Source organism: Sorex fumeus, unplaced genomic scaffold (assembly GCF_029834395.1).
Source record: "Sorex fumeus unplaced genomic scaffold, SorFum_2.1 ptg000029l, whole genome shotgun sequence".
NCBI classification, from domain to species: domain Eukaryota; kingdom Metazoa; phylum Chordata; class Mammalia; order Eulipotyphla; family Soricidae; genus Sorex; species Sorex fumeus.
The window spans coordinates 12,877,491-12,893,379 of record NW_026606086.1 but is presented as its reverse complement, the minus strand read 5'-3'; positions in this window follow the sequence as shown (position 1 = coordinate 12,893,379).

Below are 15,889 nucleotides of genomic sequence, written 5' to 3'. Positions count from 1 at the left end.
AACTCTTTAATTTGGTGTCATCCTATTTATTTTTGATCTTCTGCCTTTGGCTGTGGCATTGTATCATTGACGACAACTTTTAGGTTCAGGCTTTGGAGCATTCTGCCTTTATTTTCCTATTATAGATAATATTCTGATCTTTGATCCACTCTGACTTTTGTGTAAGGTGTGAAATACTCATCTAGCTTTATTTATTTTTAAAGTGTGATCATCCAGTTTTACCACAACCATACTTATCATCCAGTTTTACCACAACCATGCTGAGACCAGTCTCCACACGCATGAAGGTACCGGCAGAGGAACAAAGGCATGAGGGTCCCGGGACTGAGATCTCCAAGCCTGCTCGGATCAAGGCTGAGCATCCTCCAGCCAGATCCTCCATCTTCCAGTAGGCAGTGGTCACACCCACCAACTGACCCCCTGGCGCCGTGTAATCCCATCAACGGCCAAGACCCAGAGACTACAAAACCCAGCTCCCGGAAGCACGCAGCCGCATTTATGGCCGCACGACATCTTATTATCTCATTCTTACTTTGGACAACCTGGCAGGCTACCAAATGTAATCTGCCCACACGGCAGAGTCTGGCATACTCCCCATGATGTACCCAATATGCCAAATACCAGTAACAATGATGGGTCTCATTCTTCTAAACCTGAAAGAGCCTTGAATGTGGCACTTTAAAATCTTAGGACGGGGCCGGAGCAATAGCATAGTGGATAGGGCGTTTACCTTGTACACGGCCAACTTGGGTTCGATCCCCGGCATCCCATATGGTCCCCTGAGCACCGCCAGGAGTAATTCCTGAGTGCAGACCTAGAAATAAACCCTGAGCATCGCTGGGTGTGACCCAAAAAGCAAAAAAATAAAAATAAAAATAAAAAAAATCTCAGGGCTTGGATGAAGGAGACGTTACTGGTGCCTGCTCCAGGCAATCGACGAACAACATGATGATCATGATTGTGATTGTGCATCTGATTCAGTTCTTCCTGTAGTGATTGTGAAAGGTTGATCCCAACTTCAACCTTGTCTTACCAATTATTGTCAGGCCCTGGTATTCCACTGTAAGACCCCCCCTTTTCCAACTTAACTGACCCAGTGAACGCTTATGGACTTCAGAATTTATGGTTCTCAATGGTTTATATTGCCTTACCTGCTGTGCTATCACTTCAGCCCCAATGGCTTATAATTGTTACAAATGAATTACTGTGCTGAAAACTTACCGTTCACTAGGCCTTCCTTCAAGTTGGTTTCTGTGGAAATTGTGACAAACCCTAATTGTTCATTTCAGCATTTCCTAAGTTTCTGAGGTAATGAGATCTTACACACTTGTGTTGTTCCTACTTTTATCTTAGTTCTGGCTCAGGCTATTTTTGAGGGTTATATTGTTCATTTTAGTGGGAAACTGATTAAAGCCCGAGCTCAAAGTAACCTAATTACTACTGTAGTTCCTTTTCTTACGAATTTCAGTAGGCTTAGGAAATATAATTATGTATTAAAACAGAATAAAATATATTTAATATATGCATACATTCATACAAACATACATGATACATAGCTATAGATATCTGTGCATGTCAGTATATATTTACTTTTATATAAAACTCTTAGAAATGAGGCATTTACATTGATATCTTGAATTCTCCTTGCACTCAGTCTTTTTGTTTGCCATAAAGTCTACATATTTTTTTCCTAGTTCCTTGGTAAAAACTCTGGCAATAAACAATATATTAATTTTCTCATTCGATGGTAGCCTAAAATATTTTAGCATAGATTTTTCCTATGCCCCTATAAAAAAAACCAACCTCTGTAAAAAACCCCTCAGAATTTGTTTACAATTAATTCTTCATATTTCTAGATCAAGAGTGAGGTGTATAAATTTAGAAAGTAAGGTGTGAGAACTGTGATTAATCATTTCTTCATCTACTTTGAACTTTGATTCGTCATTTTTTCATCCATTTTGATAAGATTATGGAATTTAATTGCAATACCAATGTACTGATTTTATTTTTTAATTTACTTTCCTTTCAGGTTCTCACTTTCATTTGAAACACTTAAACTACTTTTGTTTCTGAATACATAGTAACAAGTTTCTAAAGGGTAAAAACTATGACAGCTATATGAACCTATAGAAAGTTATATGATGGGTAAGATTTATATAATGTAAAGTTTCATGTAATTCTATAAAGAATATCAGAGTGAAGAATACACATCTGCTTATAATGTTAATCTAGAAGAGAGGAAGAAATTAATGATAAAAAATAGAACATGGAAATGCTATTTGATAAATTCCTTCTTGAGGTGATCAAAATTGCCTTCAGAAAATATATAAAATTGATAGTATCTCCTGATTCATATGACAATCATACTACATGATTTATCTTGTGACTACAGTAGTTCTATGTATAAGATCAGTAAACTGGGAGGCGGGTCTTGCCTTCCAAGTTTACTTAGGTAGCACAAGACAGATCACTTGATATCCCCTTACTCATCGATTTGCTCGACAGGGTGCCAGTAACACCTTCATTTCTCCCTGTTGTGTGCTAGCATAGCCCAATGGCATCTGCTCGTTCTAGGAATTTGAAGAGCCTCAAACCGATCATTCAGGGTCTTGACGAAGAAGTCTGACCATCTTGTAGGTGGGTGTCCACGCGATCTTTTAACGTCCTGTGGAATCCAGTCAGTAATGACTCTAGTCCAGCAGTCATCTCTAAATCTCATTACATGTCCAGCCCATCTGATTTTCAATGCCTTGGCACACGAGACAGCGTCCCTGATTCTTGAAAATTGATGGAGGCTGGAACTCCGGATTCTTTCTCTCATTTGAGTGAAGCGTGATACTCCAACCATAGCTCTTTCAATTCTTCTTTGAGATACCCGAATAGCATTCTCATCTTGTTTTCGTAGGGCCCAGGTCTCTGAGGCATATGTTAATGCAGGAAGAACAGTGGAATCAAAGAGATGTGCTCGGAGCTGGAGATTCTTTGTCCTCTTAGTTATTTCTCCGATGCTTTTGAAGGAATTCCAAGCTGCTGTCTTCCTCCTGCACAATGCAGGTGCCAGATCATTCATCATGTTGACTTCTCGACCTAGTACCGTCGAGAAGTACCGACACACAACTGTTGCATTTGGAGATTTTCATTCCATTGAGAGTGAACAGAACGTCAGGAACAAGACTGTTTCTCATGAACATTGTCTTTGTGAGATTTAGCTGTAATCCTACCTTTCCACACTCACAGTCGAAGTCGGTCAGCATTTGTGCCTCTTGGCTGATATTTGGTGTTATTAGAATGATGTCAACAGCAAAGGGGAGGTGGTATAGTCGCCGACCATCTATCTTCACTCCTAATTCCTTCCCACTCCAGTCGTCACATGACATTCTAAAGGGTGGCACTTAAGAGTTTCAGTGAAATAGTATCACCTTGCTGAATTCCTCTCTTGATATTGATAATCACTTCTTTGTAGAATGGTGAGATCCTAGTAGTGAATCCGTAATACAGCTCTCGGAGGACCCTGATTTATTGAGTTTGAACACCCTGATTGACTAGGACTTCACTGACTGCTTCCATCTCAACAGAATCAAAGGCCTTATTTAAATCAATGAACGTTAGACAGAGTGGCATCTTGAACTCTCGAGAAACCTCAATGAGCTTGGGTATCGTGTGGATATGGTCAATGGTGCTGAATCTTTTTCAGAACCTGACTTGCTCGCATGGTTGTACTTCATCTAGTATTCTGCCAATCCTGTTTAGGATGACTTGAGTGAACAGCTTGTAGATGACAGACAATAGGCAGATTGGGTGATAGTTGCCAATGTTGTGGATGTCTCCCTTCTTGTACAGTAGTACAGTCCTGCTGGTTTTCCATTGGGACGGAACCTTGTATTCAGACAGGTAGCATGTGAAGAGCCGAGCCAGCATGTTGATGACTACTGACGGTAGGTTCTTCAGGTGTTCAGGTCTGACCTTGTCTGGGACAGATACTCTTTGTTTCTTTATTGATGAGATGGTGTGTCGGATTTTGGAAGGGAGAATGTTGGGAACAACATATCCAACCTGCAGAAGTTGGTATGTGGCAAGTGGACGTGGCTATTGAAGAGATCTGAGTAGAAGTCATGAATAATCTTTTCCATTGCCCCTCTGGAAGATGTGATAGATCCATCAGGACGTCGGAGGGCAGTCATCTTGGTCTTGTAGTTGGTGAAGGACAGGCGGGCATTACGAATGCTTTTCCCGGCTTCTGCCGCATCTACCAGCACTGCTGCTCTTCTGTCTTTGAGGTCTTCCTTGATCACTTCTCTGCACTGTTTTGCGAGCTTAGACATTCACTTGTGGTTGCCTGAGGCATGCACCAAGCCACGTTGGTGAAGAAGCTCAAGAGTGTTCAAAGACAGGCTTTTTTTTTGTGGTTATCTCTCTCTTTGAGTTCCTCACACTATCTTGGAGGTGCTGAACCAGTCGATCTTATTCCTTGTTAATGTTGTCAATGATGGCATCTTCCCATGTTGCCGCAGTAGTGCCAAAGAGCTCCCAGTTGGTGGTTGTTCTGGGAGTTCTCTTCTTAAACTTTGCATTCCTTTCTCCCCACTCTGTGAAGTAGAATTTTGCACAAAGGAGACAGTGGTCCAATCCCATTTGGAATTTTGGGATAACAGCAACATCGGTCAGGCAAGACCATCAATTGAATATGATGTGGTCAATTTCGTTGTGGAACCGTCCACCAGGAGACTCCCAGGTCCAACATTTAGATTCGGCCTTCTGTAATTGTGAGTTACCATGGATGGTCTTGGTTTACATGATGAACTCAGACAGTCTGTCGCCCTGTTCATTCCATTCTAGGCCATGGGTCCTGAGGTGGAGTTCTTCGGCTGATCTTCTCGGTCCTATCTTGGCATTAAAATCACCGACAATGATCTTGTAGAAGGTGTGGTCTTCTTTATAGAATTTCTCCAGCTCCATGTAAAACTTCTCAATTTCTCTCTCACCACAATTGGATATTGGTGCATAGACAACAAAGATAAAAACTGCTGGCAGTGAGCCACATCTATTCAAGTGCAATCGTCCAATTCAGGTTGTTAGGTATTCGAATGAATCAATACTCATGGCTAAGTTCGTGTTGACAAGGACACCGACACCACTGATGCCTCCTTTGTCGCCTGTTCGAGGAAGAGTTCTTCTCCAGTGTCAAAAACAGCATGATGTGGATTCCTTCTCGTCTCGGTCAGACCAATGATGTTGCACTTGATCTTTCGCGCTGGCACCATCAGGTTCTCTATGGATGCATCAAATGCCAGTGCATTGAAAGTACAGACAGTCATTTTTGTCTTTCTTTGTTTGGGCAGCCTAGTTCGTCCTTGAGATTTTATCAGTCTCTCCTTCCATATCCTTCTCAACGCTACCGTCTTCAGGGTCAGGGGAATGAGATACATTTCATTTACTGGATTTGGCATATCGAATACACCACGGATAGCTTGCCAGGCTCTGCCATGTGGGTGGGATAGTCGTGGTAGCCTAAACACACAAATAAACTTTACAGGTGTTCCTATTCAGGCATATCTGCTGGTAATGATACTCTCGGTAGCCTGTAGGGTTCTCTGAGAGTGAGAATTAGAGAATAAGAATAAGCTTCTGGGAGCTTGGTGTTATAATCTCTGGATCCTGGCCATTGTTGAGATTACACGGCAGTTGGTGGGTGTAACTGTCTAGCTACTGGAAGGCCCAGTCCCAAAACATACAGGCTTGGAGATCTTAGCCCCGGGTCCCGCACATCTGGGTTCCTCTGCTGGTTCCTTTATGCATGAGGCTCATCCAAGTGTGTGGAGAGTGGTCTCAGCATTGCTTTGGCTGGGTCCCAGAGGTCTTCAGCTGTGGGGCCCTGGTGAAGACAGCCAGGCACGGGAGTAAGAGACTCACAAGACAGATATGTGAGTTTAATGCAGACCAATTGCCTCCTGTTCCCTTTGATACATTAGCATCCCTGTGATAAATTAGATGGACTTCATGGCATCATTTTATTTATATTTTATAGATAGAAAAGCATGTGAATGGGTTGTTATCATTAGTCAGTATTTGGTCCTGTCATATGATTCCTCATATGTGAGCTCTGTGACTCTTATGTGAAGATTGGTCAGCACCATGAAGTCATTAAGGAGGAAGTCATTCCTCTGTCACAACACTCATTATGCTGGGAGTGACAATTGACCTACAAATAGAGATTATGCTTTGTTTCTATAAGCTTATCTGGTATTTGTAACTGGGAATTTGACCATAATAGTTCTCATCTTGGTCGATTCTCATTTAAAACAGCTACGTATTTTTTTCTTCAAAAATTTCTCTTTCTTAGAAATCTTAGTATATTAGCAGAGTTTCTTGGCCCTATGCCTGGCTGTCCTCGCCAGGGACCCTTGGAGGTGGGTGAGGGTTGAGTTTTCCTCTCTAGCCTGAGCAGAGCCCCAGCAGCTGAAGACCTCCAAGACCCAGTCACAGCCATGCTGAGACCACTCTCCACATACTAGGATGGGCCTCCCACGTGAAGGAACAGCAGAGGAAACCAGGTGTGCGGGACCCGGAGCTGAGATCTCCAAACCTCCTCGGTTCAGGACTGGGCCTCCTCCACCCAGATCCCCCATCTTCCAGTAGCTAGACAGTTACACCCACTAACTGCCATGTAACCCCATCAACAGCCAAGATCCATAGACTATAAAATCAAGCTCCTGGAAGCACAGGGCCGCACTTGAGGCCACACAACCTCTTATTGTCTAGTTCTCACTCTCAGAGAACCCAGCAGGCTACCAAGAGTCTCCTGCCCACATATATGCCTGACCGGGGACACCTGTAAAGGTGATAAGAAGCTGCCCCAAAAGCCTCCATCCCTCTGGGAGAGCCCGGCAAGCTACCGAGAGTATCCCGCCCATATGGCATAGCCTGTCAAGCTACCCATGGTGTACTCAATATGCAGAAAACAGTAACAATGATGGTCCTCATTCCCCTGACTCTGAAAGAGCCCCCAATATGCCATCGGTCTACACTAGCACGTGAAAGGGATGAATGGAGACATTACAGGTGCCCGCTCGAGCAAATTGATGAAAAACGGGATGATAGTGATAAAAATCTTATTTATTACTGGCTTTGTTTCCAAATACCTGGATGGCAGATTAAGTGGAGACAAGACCAACTCTATCAAGACCCTCTTCAGTCAAATCTTTTTTTTTTTTTTGTTTTCCTCGTATGCAGTTTTTTTTTTCCTCATGGTTGTGACGTCCTATGATTGCTATGTGGCCTTCTGCAAACCCCTGCATTATGTGACCATCATGAACCAAGGAGTCTGTAGGATTCTTATCATTTGCTGCTGGGCTGATTTATTAACTATTCTTTCACCCCTTGCTCTGACCCTTCTGGAATTCTGTAATTCTGTAGCTCTGTTATGGATCATTTATTACCATGACGCTTCTCCATTAGTGAAGAATTTCTGTTCAAATATTGGTTCATTGAGCATCCGGTAATGGTTTTTGCTGTGCTGACCTTCATAGTGTTCCTGGTGTGGTGGCTTATCCTACATTAGCATCATCAGGATGATCTTCAGATAGCCCTCTGGTCAGCAAAGGAAGAAAGCTTTCTCCACCTGTTCCTCTCACTTGATTGCGGTTTCCCTCAGCTATGGCAGTGCCATTTTTATATATATAAAACCTTCAGCCAAGGATGAAGTGGCCATGAATAAGGCAATTTCTCTGCTTGCTACATCTGTAGCCCCTTTGTTGAAACCTTTATTCATACTTTGAGAAATAAACAACTAAAGCAATCCTTGAATGATTTCTATTTCATTCAAACAAGTAGTAATGCAGTAATTAAAAAATTGCTGGAATGTGGATCAAAAGTGAAGCTACACAATTGACATAGAATAGTTTCCTTATCTAAATTTTTATAAGTGAATCACTGTGAGAAACACAGTTACAAAGCTGTTCATGGTTTGATTTCAGTCTGTCTGTTTCAACACCATGCCTTCACCAGTGTACATTTCCCAAGAATGTCCCCAGTTTCCCTCCTGCCACCCTCCACTAGCCTGTCTCTATGACAAGTACTTCCCTTCTAACTCTCTCTCTCTTTCTCTCTCTCTCTCTCTCCATCCTTTTCAGCATTATGATTTGTTTCTTTACCTACTTTCAGCACACTGTTTTTATCAATAGTTATCACTTCTAACTATCATTGTCATAGTCATCCCCTCTCTATCGTAAGGTCCCTCTCCCCCAACCACTTTGAGGCAAGATTCCAACTGGCCCTTTTTTCTAATGTCCTTGGGGATTGGTCTCAAATTATGTTTTTTGTTTTATATCCCACAAATGAGTCCCATCATCCTATGTCCTCTGACTCATTTCATTCAGCATGATATTCTCCTTGTTCATTCATTTATAAGCAAATTTCATAACTTCATTTTTCCTAACTGCTGCATAATATTTTGTTGTGTAGATATGCCATAGTTTCTTTAACCAGTCATCTATTCTTGGGCACTTGGATTGTTTCCAGATTCAGGGTAGTGTGAATAGTCATAGTGCTTGAATAAACGTATATTTTGGGACTATACCACAGGGCCCAAAAACACACAGCAGAAATGCTATCTGCACTTCTTTGTTCCTTTCCTACTTACATTTTTACCCCTTTGTACTGTGATTTACTGTACTGTTGAAGACCTTTTTGTGCATACTTCATATATCAAACCCAAAACCAGACATTTCTTTCTCTGGCTTCAACCCAGTTAATCTGTTATGAAAATATGTATATGAAAGAATTTTAGGAGAGCAAAAGTGGATGAGAGTACCACATTTTACTAACATTTATTTTTAACTTTATTAGTTATTGCTGCTAGCCACTCTTTTCTTTATTCTTTTCTTCTTTTTTCCCCCTTTTTTTCTTTGTTTGGCTCACACTTAGAATTATTCTGGGTCAGTGCTAAGGGATCACTACTGGTGATGATCAGGGACCATATTCAGTACTCAGCACCAGGTGTTAGAACCGGTGTTAGTCAAATGTAAAGAACTGCCTTAACCCCTGTATTAGCTCTCTTTCTTTTGTCAAGTCTCTTTTTATGAGGAAAATTACACTGAAGATTTTTGAAAGGTAAACGTATCTTTAACTTTATATCAGGCTTGTCATTCTACCTGTCAATAAAAATTATATATGCCTATACATAGAGTATAGTAATATTCTTTGTCCCTTCCTATTTGGATGTCTTTAAAACAAATATAAATCAATTGGTAAAAGATGTGTAACTCCATAGTGATGCCATCCTGGTGACAGAGAGTCTCTGTATTAGACCACTTCCTTATGTTCTTTAACATTTTCAAGAAAGAGGCTCAGACTAAGAGAAAAATTTCCTTTCCCCCTTAACTTTAATGAAATACCATGGTTTCCAAAGATTTTCATAATGCTGTTGTTTTAGGCATTCAATGTTTCAACACCAATCCCATTGCCATTGTGACTATTGATACACCGTTGTCCCCAGTTCCCCTCCACTCACCAGGTGCCCAAGAACAGATGACTGGTTAAAGAAACACAAGATTACTTTATATTGCATATTACAAGGAAATATAAGTGAAATTATCAAAAAGTTTTTTGGTAAAAGAAAATTTGTGAAAATTGGTATATTTCATAATGTTTTTCCTAAGACATTGTTTGAGGACTTACTGAGCTGTTTGTGGTTATTTGAATCTCTTTGTTATTGTTTTAACTTATTGATCTCACTTATTCCACTATTTATACTATATGTGAATCAATCATAAAGAATATTTCTGTTTTGTAATTGCAGTTCTAATTTTCTATGTTTCATTTGAGTTTTCTATTATAATTGCTTTCTTTACTCTCTGAGGACATTAACCTCTGGTGCAAGGGCTGGAGATTCATTTATTTAATTAATAACATTTTAAATTCACTAGAGATTTTTTATTCAGAACCTTCTTTTACATTTTTTTAAAAATTTTATTAGTGAAACACCATGAGGTATAGTTTTAGACTTACAAATTTTTATGCTTGGGTTTCAGTTTTACAATGATCCAGTACCCATCCCTCCACCAGTGCCCATTCTCTATCATTTACATTTTAAAAAAATTTTTATTAGTGAAACACCATGAGATACAGTTGTAGATTTACAAATTTTTGTGCTTGGGTTTCAATTGTACAATGATCAAACACCCATCCCTCCCCCAGTGCCCATTTTCTACCACCACGGGTCCCAGTATCCCTCCCACCCCCCAAGAACCTCCTTTTACATTTTTATTATGCTTTTCTTTTCTATGACTAATGCCAATGAAGAAAGTTGAAAGTCTTCATGTACAATCTGTTTATTCAGAAAACCAGGATACCCACTTGTATAAATCTACAGAAGTTTATGAATTTTCTTTGTGTTTTAACATTACCCTTTGTTTGATTACCAAGAAATATTTCTTAGTTTAAAAGTAGGATGATATACCTTAAAATTCAAACCATGTATATATTCCCAGTTTAGCTGCTTAAGGGCAGGACCTAGAAATGTGATCAACACTTCCTTTGAACAAAAAATGTATTTTGTTCAACTAGAGGTTATCTGAATTCATTTAAGACATATCATCCAAGTGAAACATTACAGAATGTCAAAGGTAAGTGCTGAATGTTGTACTAGAATATTTTGATAGAAAGATAAATTTCTATTTATACTGTTGGAGAAGCTATTCATGTTTACTCTATAAAGTACTTTCATATTATATAGTTCACTTCATATGTTCACTATAGGAATGGAGCAATAGCACAGTGGTAGGGCGTTTGCCTTGCACTCAGCCAACATGGCCGACCCGAGTTCGATTCCTCTGCCCCTCTCAGAGAGCCCAGCAAGCTACCGAGAGTATCTCACAGCACAGCAAAGCCTGGTAAGCTACCCGTGATGTATCCGATATGCCAAACACAGTAACAACAAAGTCTCCAATGGAGACGTTACTGGGCCCGCTCCAGCAAATCGATGAACAATGGGAGGACAGTGACAGTGACAGTGACAGGAATGGTAATTTAAATCACTAATTTAGGTAAAGGTAAAGGCCCTCCTGTTGATCGTCGATTTGATCGAGCGGACCCAGTAACGTCTCCATTGGAGACTTTGTTGTTACTGTGTTTGGCATATCGAATACTCTCGGTAGCTTGCCGGGCTGTCCGAGAGGGGCGGAGGAATCAAACTCGGGTTGGCCATGTTGGCTGCGTGCAAGGCAAACGCCCTACCGCTGTGCTATCGCTCCAGCCGGCTGCAGCGATAGCACAGCAGTAGGGCTTTCACCTTAATTTATTAAGAGGATGAGAAACAAAGGCAAGCAAGTCCTGGGGCTGAGATCTCCAAGCCTACTTGGATCGGGGCTGAGCATCCTTCACCCAGATCCTCTGAATTCCAGTAGGTGGGGGCCACACGCACCAACTGGCCCCCTGGCACCGTGTAATCCCATCAACGGCCAAGACTCAGAGACTATAAAACCCAGCTCCCAGAATCGCATTCGCGGCCGCGCGACATCTTATTATGACATCTTATTATCTCATTCCTACTTTGGACAAACTGGCAGGTTACCAAATGTAACCTGCCACACGGCAGAGTCTGGCAAACTCCCCGTGGCGTACCCATATTGGTCTTCCTGTAATATCCTCTTTTCTTTGTACCATCCAGGATTGCTTTTTATCTCATTAAATGAGCCAAATGATATTGAAAATACCAGTAACAATGATGGGTCTCATTCTCCTAAAGAGCCTTGAATATAGCACTTTCTTAAAAATCTCAGGGCTAGGATGAAGGAGACGTTACTGGGGCCTGCTTGAGGCAATCGGCGAATAACAGGATGGTAGTGATTTGTGATTCATCGTGATTAAGAGGAAATTAATTTCTGATATTATTTGATGTTACATCAATAAAAATTTTATCAGAGAGAAAAATGCAGGGAGGCCCATTTTATGCATCATTGGATTGGTAGAATGTCAGGTAGAGTGGTTAGATTGAAAGACAGATAAATCCCCAGGCTTGAAACAAGTCTCACTTTTCCTATCTATTTATGTCTCTATTTTGTTTATCAACTATTTAGTATTCTTCAGTGTTCTTGAGAATTGTGCCTTGAACAAAATAACTTACAAAGAAGACTGGTCTTCCTGTAATATCCTCTTTTCTTTGTACCATCCAGGATTGCTTTTTATCTCATTAAATGAGCCAAATGATATTGAAAAAAATAACGTGGAGCGATAGCACAACGGGTAGGGCGTTCGCCTTATAAGCGGCCAACATGGCCGACCCGAGTTCGATTCCTCTGCCCCTCTCGGAGAGCCCGGCAAGCTACCGAGAGTATTCGATATGCCAGACACAGTAACAACAAAGTCTCCAATGGAGACGTTACTGGGCCCGCTCGAGCAAATCGATGATCAACGGGAGGGCCTTTACCTTTACCTTTATATATATATATATATATCCATTTAACTCAATTACTAAATTCAAATATTCACTGTATCATTGTCATCCTGTTCGTCATTGATTGCCTTGAGAGGACCCCAGTAACGTCTCTTTCGTCCTAGCCCTGAGATTTTAAAAATGCCACTTTCAAGGCTCTTTCAGAGTCAGGAGAATGAGACCCATCATTGTTACTGGTTTGTGACATATTGAATACGCCACGGGGAGTTGCCAGACTTTGACGTGTGGGCAGGATACCTTTGGTAGCCTGCCAGGTTCTCCAGAGTCACGATCACGATCATCCTGTTGTTCATCGATTGCCTCGAGCAGGCACCAGTAACGTCTCCTTCTTCCTAGCTCCAAGATTTTAAAAGAGCCATTTCAATGCTCTTTCAGGGTTAGGAGAATGAGACCCATCATTGTTACTGGTATTTGGCACATCGAGTATGACATGGAAAGTTTGCCAGACTGCCATGCGGGCAGGATACTTTTGGTAGCCTGCCAGTTTCTCCAAAGGAAAAATGAAATAATAAGATGTCGTGTGGCTGCAAATGTGGCTGCATGCTTCCGTGAGCTAGATTTTATAGTCTCTGCGTCTTGGCCATTGATGGGACCAACCTGGCGCTGGGGGCAGCTGATGGGTGTGATGCCTACCTTCTGGAAGATGGGGGATCTGGGTGGAGAAGGCCCAGTCCCAATCCGAGCAGGCTTGGAGATCTCAGCCCCACGACCCACATGCCTGGGTACCTCTGCCAGTTCTTTCATGCATGAGGCCTGTCCGGACGTGTGGAGAGTGGTCCCAGCATGGCCGTGGCTGGCTCCGGAGGTCCTCAGCTGCTGGGGCTCTGCAGAGTAAGACCTAGATAATAAGATGTCACGCTGCTGTGAATGTGGCCGCGCGCTTCTGGAAGCAGGATTTTATAGACTCTGGGTCTTGGCTGTTGATGAGATTACACGGCGCAGGGGGCCAGTTGGTGGGTGTAACGCCTACAAACTGGAAGATGGAAGATCTGGGTGGAGGAGGCCCCAGTCCCAATTCGAGCAGGCTTGTAGATCTACACCCTGGGTCCCGCCCACCTGGGTTCCTCGGCCGGTTCCTTCATGCATGAGGCTCGTCTGAATGTATGGAGAGTGGTCTTCAGCATGGCGGTGACTGGAACTGGAGGTCTTCAGCTATTGAATTTTTAAAAATTTTTTAAAAATTTCCTCTTTCACTGCAACTACACTTTGTTTATGCTATTTTCTCTCTGAGAAATAGTTGTCTTATAAATAGGAAAATGCACTGCATCTCTTGAATTCTCCCTCTCTCTCTACAATAACATCTGCAAGGTTGGCATTTTAGTGTGGAACTCTACTTAGAGGAATTTGATGCTACTCAACTTGATGCACACATAAAAAGATGAAATTGAGCCCTATTTTCTTGATGCAGCGATTAAACACAAAAAATTTTCCAACTGATTATAAGACAGTGAAAATCATTTAGGCAACACATCAGTCATATTGAGACTCTCTTTTCATTCTCAGTGGGAAATGATATTAAACTTTATAGCAACACTTCTCAACAAAATATATAATGTAAGTTACATGTGCAGTAAAAAGTTTCTAACTACCACTTATAAAAGCAATGACAAATTTGATCATTGTATAACTGAAACCCAAGCACAAAATTTGTAAGTCTACAACTGTACCTCGTGGTGTCTCACTAATAAAAAAAAAGAGGCCTTTCTAAACAAAATAAATAAATAAATAAAAGCAATGACAACAGATTTTTTATTATATGCTTTCTTTATATAAATAAATTTAAATATTAAGACTTTAGTATATACTCATTATAAAATATATAATTTTATACTTTTTTTCAAAAATCATGTGTATTATATAGATGTTTCACATCGAAATCAGGTCAGATGTATTTAAGTGCTTAAAATGCTGGTGGTTACTGTATTGAATAGCAGAGACTTGTAATAGTGCTTAAAGAGAGCCAAGAGATCAATAGAAAATTCATTAATCCAGTATTTGAGAGTAATTAGCATGCTTTACTTGCCTTGACCTCTAGAAATTGTGGTTGATCATCATTTTTATTACCACATTAATGAATGAACCAAATGAACAGAAATCGTTTTAAGGAATAGAACATCAATTATTTGCTTGGAAATCTGACCAGGAGAGAAATATAGGATATCTAGTCATTTATTTCTGTTAGATAGAAAGCATGTTAATTGAATATTAATATAAAATAATATCTAATAAACATTAACAGAAGGATCTCATGAAAAGTTTTCCCCATAAAGTTCTCCTAAAAATTAATCTATCAATCTTCCTTCCTTTCTTCCTTCCCTCCCTTTCTTCCTTCCCTTCCTTCCTTCCTTCCTTCCTTCCTTCCTTCTCTCCTTCCCTCCTTCCTCCCCCCTTCCTTCCTTCCTTCCTTCCTTCCTTTCCTCTCCTTCCTTCCCTCCATTCTTCTCTTTCCTTCCTTCCTTCCTTTCTTCCTTCCCTTCCTCCCTCCCTGCCCCCTTCCTTCCATCCTTCCTTCCTTCCCTTCTTCCTTCCCTCCCTCGCTCCCTGCCACCTTCTTTCCTTCCTTCCATCCTTCCTTCTTCCTTCCCTCCCTCGCTCCCTGCCACCTTCTTTCCTTCCTTCCATCCTTCCTTTCTTCCTTCCCTCCCTCCCTCCCTCCCCTCTTCCTTCCGTCCTCCCTTCCTTCCTTCCTTCCTTCCTTCCATTTTTCCTTCCTTCCTTCCCTTCCTTCCTTTCTTCCTTCCTTCCTTCCTTACTTCCTTCCTTCCATCTTTCCTTCCTTTCTTCCCTTCCCTTTCTTCCTTTCTTCCTTCTATCCATCTTTCCTTCCTTCCTTCCCTTCCTTCCTCCTTCCTTAATTTTTCCCCCTCCTCCTCCTTCTTTTTTATCCTTTTTCTCTCTTTCTTTCTTCACTCTTTCTCTTTCTTTCCCTCCACTTCACTCCCATTCCTTTACCATTTCACCTTTCCATCCCACTTCTTTCTTGCTACTCCTAGATGGAGAAATAGTACAGCTGGGAAGACATTTGCTTTACATGTGATGCTAAGGGTTTAATTCCGGTCCTTCATATGGTCCCCCAGGCCCTTCCAGGAGTGATTCCTAAGCCAAGAGTCAGGAAAAAGCCCTAGCATCACTTGGTATGACTCTCAAAAAGCAAAACAAAAGTAAAAATGCTCTATGAGAGACACTATTCCCAGTATAGAACAACAAAGAAATTTTAATATATTTATGCTCCACAACACAATGTGGTACTGGGAACAGAGCACTTAGTGTAATAGAATTGAGAATTCCAAATAAAACTTTAGATCTGTAGGATGTTTTAAATTGGTGAAGGCATTAAGAACATAAAATATAGGGGAAAAATCCTATTCAAAAATGGTCCTGGTAATAGGGCTTAGTCATATGCAAAAGAATGAAATTGGTCTGCTCTCTTTCATCATG